Raw genomic sequence first — 9,587 nt, forward strand, 5'->3', positions numbered from 1 at the left:
ATCCACACATTCAAATCAACCAACTCTCACATTCATTAAGCACAAAACATCAGGTGAATTCTTGCAAATGGTCAGTTGGTCCAAGTCATTTGGTTGGGTAAGGGAAGGCTTTTATTCAAGTGATTCAAGAGGTTCAAAACATATGATCTTTAAGGTGGTTTACTCTCAAAACAAGTAGCCTTGACATTGCACATAATATATCTAAGAAAGGGACCAACTCATGCATACAATGCTCAATCTCCATTGTTCTACCCTTTTCCCAAACATACAATTACACAATCATTCCCAAATGTCAAACCCAACTCACATCTCTCACCAAAAGATCTTAAGAACTTTAACTCTTTCTTTTTGAAATCTACAAGGGATTTTTCTACAACCTCAAAACATTTCTTAGCTCCTAACAACTTTGCTAGCCCCCTTTTCTTTCTTTTCTTTTTTTTTTTTCGATTTCTTTTTTTTTTATATATTTTTTTTTTTAGGTTGGGGGCCAAGACTTTTCAAAACTAGAGCTAGAGGTTCTCTACTTATCCCAGAAAATCAATTCACTTAAGCACAAAGAGTCTATCCTTTTTATTTTTCATTTCTCCCAAATCATGATCACAACACTCACCCTCCCACCTATAGCTAGACAAAAGAGTGTCCAATCTAGCAAAAATGAAGATCAAGCATTGTCGTTCCGATACTCTCAACATTATGTGCATGTAAGACTTTCCGAAGAAGGCCTCACTCATCAAACAATGAAAGCTTAAAAGGAAGGAAAGGTTTTGGGAGTGGTCTACCACTAGAGTTTGTCAAAAAGATTGGCATAAAAGATGTGACAACTCCAGTGTGTATAGCCATGACTCAGTACACAAGGGACCCTAAGCAAGAAGCATTAAGTTCATTCATTTCTAATAAAGTTGTAGTTGGCTTCAAAGACTGAGTTTCAGCAATCAACAAGTTTCAGGAAGAGTTTTCAAGGCTCGAAACATACAAGTCTTTTTGAGAGGTGCAAAAGCTAGTCAAGTGCAACGTAGTGTTCTTTACAAGGCATTCAAATCATTGCTCCCAATGCAAATGAATGCAACCTATATGCTCTAGACTCTCTTAAAAATGCAAATGATGCAAACTAAATGATTGATTTTTTTTTTTTATCTATGCAAATAGGTATGCCATGCATAACTCAATGAAACAACATCAAAGCAAACATGATCAAATACTTGGTACCTCCCCCAAACTTGAGTGACACAGTCTCTGTGTCGTCAAGTAGAGAGAGAGATACCGAAAAGAAGACTAATATGCAAAAATGAAATGGTATATACAAGGGAGTGTGGTGGGTTACCTTCTATAGGGAATGAGTAGAGGGAGATGCTCCCTCCTCGTCGTCCTCAGGTGGTAACTCTTCAAGGTGCTCATCAGCAGGAGTGCCCATCTCTTCAATGTAGAAGGCTTGCCCGAACACAGTTGGTTTCCTCATTTTCCTCTTGATGTCAAAGTGGAGGATGTTCTCTTTACCCAAATGGAGATCAATCGTGCCCTCCTTCACATTAACAATAGCTCCTGCTGTAGCTAAGAATGGCCTTCCTAGAATCAATGGATCTTGAGCCTCCTCACCCATCTCAAGCACCACAAAATCTGTAGGTATCTCATACCTTCCAATCTTCACAGGGAGGTCCTCTAAGATGCCCACAGGATACTTCACTGAACGATCAGCTAACACCAGAGAGAGTCTACACTTCTTGTACTGAGTGAATCCAAGCTTCTTTGCAACAGACAAAGGCATCAAGCTGACACTAGCTCCCAAATCGCAGAGACATTTCTCAAATACCATAGGTCCAAGAGCACAAGGTAGTGTGAAGCTTCCTGGATCCTCTAACTTCTCGGGAACATCCAGCCTCTGGATGATGGCACTGCACTCATGGGTAAGAATCATCATGCCTTCCATCTCCTTCTTCTTTGCAGCTACAGCATCTTTCAAGAACTTGTTGTATTGAGGAATCAACATGAAAGCATCGATGATGGGCATTGCAGCCTGAGCTTCACTCATTTGTTCTCAAACAGAGTCTTGTACTTCTCTAGCAGCTGCTTCTTGAATCTACCAGGGAATGGAAGTTTGGATTCATAGGGAGGAGGAACAAAAGAACTTTCACTTGCTGGAGTAACAACTTCACCATCCTTTACTGTCTTCTTCTCCTCTCCAACCTTTCCTTTACCTTTGGCTTCCACTATCTTCTCCAAGATCTCGTCATTGATCTTCTCATCAACAATCACCACTTCATCATCTATGTTGATGGCAACCCCCTCACCTAATTTCTCAGCATCCTTGGTGAGGGTTCTAGGAGGTAACTGCTTACCACTCCTAAGTGTGATAGCTTTGGCCTCCTTGGGATTTTGGTCAGACTTTCCAGGTAGAGATCCTTGCTGGCGATTCTGGTGAGTGTTCATGGAAGCAAATTGATTCTCTAAATTCCTGACTGTAGAAGCAAGGTGTGAGAATTTGTTGTTGAGCTCATTGTAGCTCCCATCAATCTTGGAATGAAGGTTCTTCAACTCATAACCAACTTGCTTCTCACTTCTAGTCTGAGACTCCAAGATTTGCTTCAGTAAGGTATCAGTGCTGCTCTCTTGAGGAGCAGAGGAACCAGACGAGGGATTTTGCTGAGGCTGATAGCTTCCTTGCTGGTTGTTTCTTGGCGGATAGCCACTCTGTTGGTTGTTGGGATAGGATTTCTGTTGGTAGTTGTTGTACTGAAAGTTGGGCTCCTTTTTGTACCAGCTACCATTGTTGTTGATGAAACACAACTCCTCTTGACCTTCCAAACCTTCAACCTCATTGACAGCAAGTGGATCTTCCTGCTTGGAGTTACCAACAAACTTCAGCTGCTCTTGGGTTGCTTTTTCAGCAATGAGTAGGTCGATCTTGTCTTCCAAAGCTTTGATCTCTTTCCTCGTCTGCTTATCATTGTTCTACTGCCTCTGTCGTGGTCTCCACTGTAGACTGCATCACTCTTTACCATGTTGTCAACCAGTTCTTCTGCATCCTCCTCAGTTCTCCCCAAGAAGAACCCATTGCTAGCTGTATCCAGTCTGGCTCTGTACTTAGGAAGAGCACCACGGTAGAATGTGCTCAGCAAGCTCTCCTTAGAAAAGCCATGGTGTGGGCATTGAGCTTGGTAGCCCTTGAATCTCTCCCAGGCTTCACTGAAGCCTTCCAAGTTCTTCTGTTGAAAGCTGGAAATCTCGTTTCTCAGCTTAGCAGTTCTTGAAGTAGAGAAGAACTTCTCCAAGAATGCTTTCTTGCAGTCATCCCAAGTAGTGATGGAGTCACTGGGTAGAGACTTCTCCCACTGACGTGCCTTATCCCCCAAAGAGAAAGGGAATAGCTTGAGCTTTAAGGCATCTTCGGACACACCATTGGTTTTTGACAACCCACAGTAGCTGTCGAACCTGTCCAAGTGATCAAATGGATCCTCTAGAGCCAAGCCATGATACTTGTTGTTCTCGATCACGTTGAGGAGTCCTGATTTGATCTCAAAGTTGTTGGCTGCCACAGCGGGTGCTCGGATTCCCAATCTATGACCATGAATGTTGGACGGTCGTAAGTGCCAATGGGTCGAGCTGCTCGCTGTTGGTTAGGTGGGCCATTGTTGTTAGCGCCATTGACGCCTGCATCTTCTTGATGAACGTCTCCCATGTCAGTGTTCAGTCTCTGCAATTGAGCCTGATGTTCTTCTTCTCTTCTCTTTCTAGCACACTCTCTCTCTAAAGCCCTGATGTCTGCAGCTCTTGGAACTAGGTTTGATGGACCCCTGCTCCTCAAGTTCATACACCTGTAGATTAAAGGGAGGTGAAGAAGAGTCAGTAACAAAAGAAAATAAAAATGACTTAGTCTCAAGCAAGTGACTAAATCTCAATGTTAAAATCTACTCAGAATTTGGCAACGGCGCCAATTTGATGTTAGGAGTTTTCAAGGCTCCTAAGACAAATGTTGTAGTATAGATGATTGTCGAACCAGTTCTGAGGGATATCAAAGCACTGAGAATGCAAGTACTCACTTAATCTAAGTGCAACCAATGATTTAGATGAGTTTTAAACTACTACTAATACTAGAAAGCAATAACAGAATGATACTTTCTTGACTAAAGGAAAAGAGAACTCATGGGCATAGGGATTAGACCTTGGGTGATCAAGTATCGAACTAAGGATGGCAAATGATCAATCAAACTATCAACCTTAAGCCTAGACACAATTCTAAGCAAGCTCTATGTCTAGATGAATGCTCATTTGCTAACATATCTCAAACATCAAATGTCTTTGGTTGAATAATATGAAAGCAATCATTACTAACAAGTCTATTAGCTATCTTAGCATCTTTAACAACAAATGTCTTTGGCAAAGTATACTAAAAGCCTAGGAGAGTTGTCTCAGGCATTTCATCAAACACCTTTTGGGTGGGAAATGTCTATTGATCAACTTTTGAGTGGCCAACTCAGAAGATGCATTATGAATACTCTACTAGCAAGGAACAAGAATGATCTACACTAAAACATCCTAGAACTAACCTAATCACCCTTAATCTCCCTAACCCATGAATTCAAAAGGTGATTACTCACTAATCTCCATGATTCCTCTTAAACCCATATTGGATTTTAGATTAACCATGTAGAGAAATAGATAAGAAATCAACAAGAACACAAGATGAAAGCAATGAAATCTGAATCTAAAGAGGTTTTTTATTAGTTCTTCCCTAGAAAAGAGATTATCTTGCCTCCGATGGCTTACAAAGTACTTAACTTAGGTTTAGAAAGTGTAAAACATCAAAAAAAATGACCAAAAGGCCCCTGAAATAACATAAAAATCGTCCAAGCAAAACACGCGGAGCGACCTAGCATAGTCGCTCCAGGAGGTCGCTCCCGACGCGTTTTTTTGTGTCTCGACGCGTCAAAACGCGAGTGACTTGAGCTGGTCGCTCTGGCTGGTCGCTCTGGCTGGGAGTGACTTGAGGTAGTCGCTCTGGACTGGTCGCTCTGGCTGGGAGCGACTTCGGTAGGTCGCTCTGAGAGGTCACTCTGCGATGCTCGACCAGGATGGATATGCCTCTAGTAAATTGATCATAACTCCTTCATTACATCTCCAAATGACTTGAAACCACTTCCATTAGAAAGCTAACTCAATTTTCTATGTCTCCACAAAATCTTAGCAACAGAAGATTTCTCTAAAGGCTCCATCCATGCTCATATTTCACCCCCTTTTGGATCACAATGCTCCCAAACATCTCAAATCACTCCATGGCACACTCCAGCACCTAATAAGGACAATGAATGCAAAATGCAACCTAGACATGGCTAAATCCTAATCTATATGATGAAAATGCTCATGGATGAATGGATAAAACAATGTAAATATGCAAGATATCAACTCCCCCAAACTTGTTCTTTTACTTGTCCACAAGTGAACTTTTTAGAACTCATAGGGAGAGAGGTTGAAGGTGGGAGCACATAGCCAAAAGAAACACAACTAGCACACTCTCTTATTACACTCTAGCTTCTCTAGGCCTATCTTAACTCTTTTTGTTCTTACACTCATCATCAAGCATCCACACATTCAAATCAACCAACTCTCACATTCATTAAGCACAAAACATCAGGTGAATTCTTGCAAATGGTCAGTTGGTCCAAGTCATTTGGTTGGGTAAGGGAAGGCTTTTATTCAAGTGATTCAAGAGGTTCAAAACATATGATCTTTAAGGTGGTTTACTCTCAAAACAAGTAGCCTTGACATTGCACATAATATATCTAAGAAAGGGACCAACTCATGCATACAATGCTCAATCTCCATTGTTCTACCCTTTTCCCAAACATACAATTACACAATCATTCCCAAATGTCAAACCCAACTCACATCTCTCACCAAAAGATCTTAAGAACTTTAACTCTTTCTTTTTGAAATCTACAAGGGATTTTTCTACAACCTCAAAATATTTCTTAGCTCCTAACAACTTTGCTAGCCCCCTTTTCTTTCTTTTTTTTTTTTTTTTCGATTTCTTTTTTTTTATATATATTTTTTTTTTAGGTTGGGGGCCAAGACTTTTCAAAACTAGAGCTAGAGGTTCTCTACTTATCCCAGAAAATCAATTCACTTAAGCACAAAGAGTCTATCCTTTTTATTTTTCATTTCTCCCAAATCATGATCACAACACTCACCCTCCCACCTATAGCTAGACAAAAGAGTGTCCAATCTAGCAAAAATGAAGATCAAGCATTGTCGTTCCCGATACTCTCAACATTATGCGCATGTAAGACTTTCCGAAGAAGGCCTCACTCATCAAACAATGAAAGCTTAAAAGGAAGGAAAGGTTTTGGGAGTGGTCTATCACTAGAGTTTGTCAAAAAGATTGGCATAAAAGATGTGACAACTCCAGTGTGTATAGCCATGACTTAGTACACAAGGGACCCTAAGCAAGAAGCATTAAGTTCATTCATTTCTAATAAAGTTGTAGTTGGCTTCAAAGACTGAGTTTCAGCAATCAACAAGTTTCAGGAAGAGTTTTCAAGGCTCGAAACATACAAGTCTTTTTGAGAGGTGCAAAAGCTAGTCAAGTGCAACGTAGTGTTCTTTACAAGGCATTCAAATCATTTCTCCCAATGCAAATGAATGCAACCTATATGCTCTAGACTCTCTTAAAAATGCAAATGATGCAAACTAAATGATTGATTTTTTTTTTTTTTTTATCTATGCAAATAGGTATGCCATGCATAACTCAATAACCTAATCACCCTTAATCTCCATAACCCATGAATTCAAAAGGTGATTACTCACTAATCTCCATGATTCCTCTTAAACCCATATTGGATTTTAGATTAACCATGTAGAGAAATAGATAAGAAATCAACAAGAACACAAGATGAAAGCAATGAAATCTGAATCTAAAGAGGTTTTTTATTAGTTCTTCCCTAGAAAAGAGATTATCTTGCCTCCGATGGCTTACAAAGTACTTAACTTAGGTTTAGAAAGTGTAAAACATCAAAACAAATGACCAAAAGGCCCCTGAAATAACATAAAAATCGTCCAAGCAAAACACGCGGAGCGACCTAGCATAGTCGCTCCAGGAGGTCGCTCCCGACGCGTTTTTTTGTGTCTCGACGCGTCAAAACGCGAGTGACTTGAGCTGGTCGCTCTGGCTGGGAGTGACTTGAGGTAGTCGCTCTGGACTGGTCGCTCTGGCTGGGAGCGACTTCGGTAGGTCGCTCTGAGAGGTCAGGTCACTCTGCGATGCTCGACCAGGATGGATATGCCTCTAGTAAATTGATCATAACTCCTTCATTACATCTCCAAATGACTTGAAACCACTTCCATTAGAAAGCTAACTCAATTTTCTGTGTCTCCACAAAATCTTAGCAACAGAAGATTTCTCTAAAGGCTCCATCCATGCTCATATTTCACCCCCTTTTGGATCACAATGCTCCCAAACATCTCAAATCACTCCATGGCACACTCCAGCACCTAATAAGGACAATGAATGCAAAATGCAACCTAGACATGGCTAAATCCTAATCTATATGATGAAAATGCTCATGGATGAATGGATAAAACAATGTAAATATGCAAGATATCAAAAAGTACAAATCAAAATAAGAATTTATATTTTTAATTTTAATAAATGTTATTTCTGTTGAGTTTATATATATTTATTGATCACTAAAAATAACTTTTTTCATGAATTTCTGTTATTTAATATGCTTCTGAATTGATGGATATAAAATAATGAGAAAATTCTATTAAAAGCTAAATTTTGTTAAGTTTTTTGATACATAAACTTTATGCTGTCCAATTTAATATCTTAATTATCATTTGTTCATATTAATACATAAACTTTTAAAATTGTATCTATTTTAATACCCGAAATTTATATATTTTAATCAAATATTAATAAGTTTCAAAAAACAATTAACGATATTTTCCAAATCTAAGATATTTTACTTTTGTTTGAAGTTTTAGGAAGGAAATTACTAAATTATGGAGAAATACTAAATTTAGAAAAACTTAATTTTGAAGGAAAAATATAAATTTGTTTTTTATTTGAGAAAACTAAATAAGGAGGTGATTTGAATGAGTTGTAGCTTATGTTTTTGGATGTAAAATTTAAGATGTAGATTTGTTTGATATAGATTATTTTGTTGTAAATTTGTAAATCACTATATTTTTGCTCTGAAAATAAAGTTCTATACAGCCATATTTTAATTTTGTAGAGATTTTTTTTTATATGAGAAGGAAAAGAAAGTTCAATTGGTTAACATATGAATCTGTAAATGTTTACTGTAAAAAAAAAAGACTAAATTTTGGCTGTCTAGAGTATCTACAATCACAACTACAACCAATCACTTCCTAAATTTAATATCAATACTATTAAAAGGGAAGGAGTTTTAATAAATCTACTTAAAAAAGTTGTTTGGACCATTTCCTTGACTAACAATATTTTTGGTCTTACCATAATATTTAATTAACAATAAGTAACCAAAAATTTCTCTAACAAACATTTAATAATACATTTATTTATTAGACCATATTATTTTATATAAGAACAAAGTTATACGACATATATGCTATCCTTTATTAGATGACCATACCATTTGTTACACAAAAATAATGTACCACATATACTTTATTATATTATTCTCTAAATATGTCTCATTAATCTCATAATTAATAAATGACTCATTTCACTCAATATAAATAAATTATATAAGTCGTTTGATCCACCAACTATGTAACAATACACGCCATCCTTTCAATACTTCTGTTTTAAATTATGAAAAAAGCTAATTCATATATTTGCTAAGAATATATCTTACTTCGAAAAGTATCTAAATTTGAAACAAATCAAAAATTAAATATTCTTATACTTTTATCCTATTTAAAAAAACCAAGATATAGCAACATTGTTACAAAATATTTTAACCAAAAAATAATATACCGCAGATATACTATTTAAATTCAATAACTTTATCAACTTTAACAGATTTCATAACTCATTTAAAAATTAACATATATCATATATCATACTATACCATGGCATCATACATTATATATTCCAAAATATACAAAATCAAATTTAATAAAGTAAACCATATGTTAAAAATTATATATTTTACTTTAAATTATTTTTTATACAAAGTATTTATCATAAAATTTGTTATTTAAAATAAGTTTAAAACTATTAAAAACTTTACAAATTTATACTATTAAATTAGCCAAAAATATTTCAAGTACATCTTAAAGATAATTAACTCAAAAAATGTAACTCTTATAAAATGCATACAAAATACAATCAGAGAGTGTAAGGGCAAAAACAAAATGAACCTCTTGAATCACTTGAATAAAAGCCTTCCCTTACCCAACCAAATGACTTGGACCAACTGACCATTTGCAAGAATTCACCTGATGTTTTGTGCTTAATGAATGTGAGAGTTGGTTGATTTGAATGTGTGGATGCTTGATGATGAGTGTAAGAACAAAAAGAGTTAAGATAGGCCTAGAGAAGCTAGAGTGTAATAAGAGAGTGTGCTAGTTGTGTTTCTTTTGGCTATGTGCTCCCACCTTCAACCTCT

At 37.0% G+C, this 9,587-nt stretch overlaps 1 non-coding gene across 1 annotated transcript; it reads left to right on the plus strand.

Moving 5' to 3' along the window:
- The first annotated feature begins 3,126 nt into the window (after positions 1-3,126).
- Positions 3,127-3,233, plus strand: LOC117133842. The gene has a single exon (XR_004457883.1). It is a non-coding gene; the product is annotated as a small nucleolar RNA R71 (small nucleolar RNA).
- The last annotated feature ends 6,354 nt before the right edge of the window (positions 3,234-9,587 follow it).

Source organism: Brassica rapa, chromosome A04 (assembly GCF_000309985.2).
Source record: "Brassica rapa cultivar Chiifu-401-42 chromosome A04, CAAS_Brap_v3.01, whole genome shotgun sequence".
Lineage (NCBI taxonomy): Eukaryota > Viridiplantae > Streptophyta > Magnoliopsida > Brassicales > Brassicaceae > Brassica > Brassica rapa.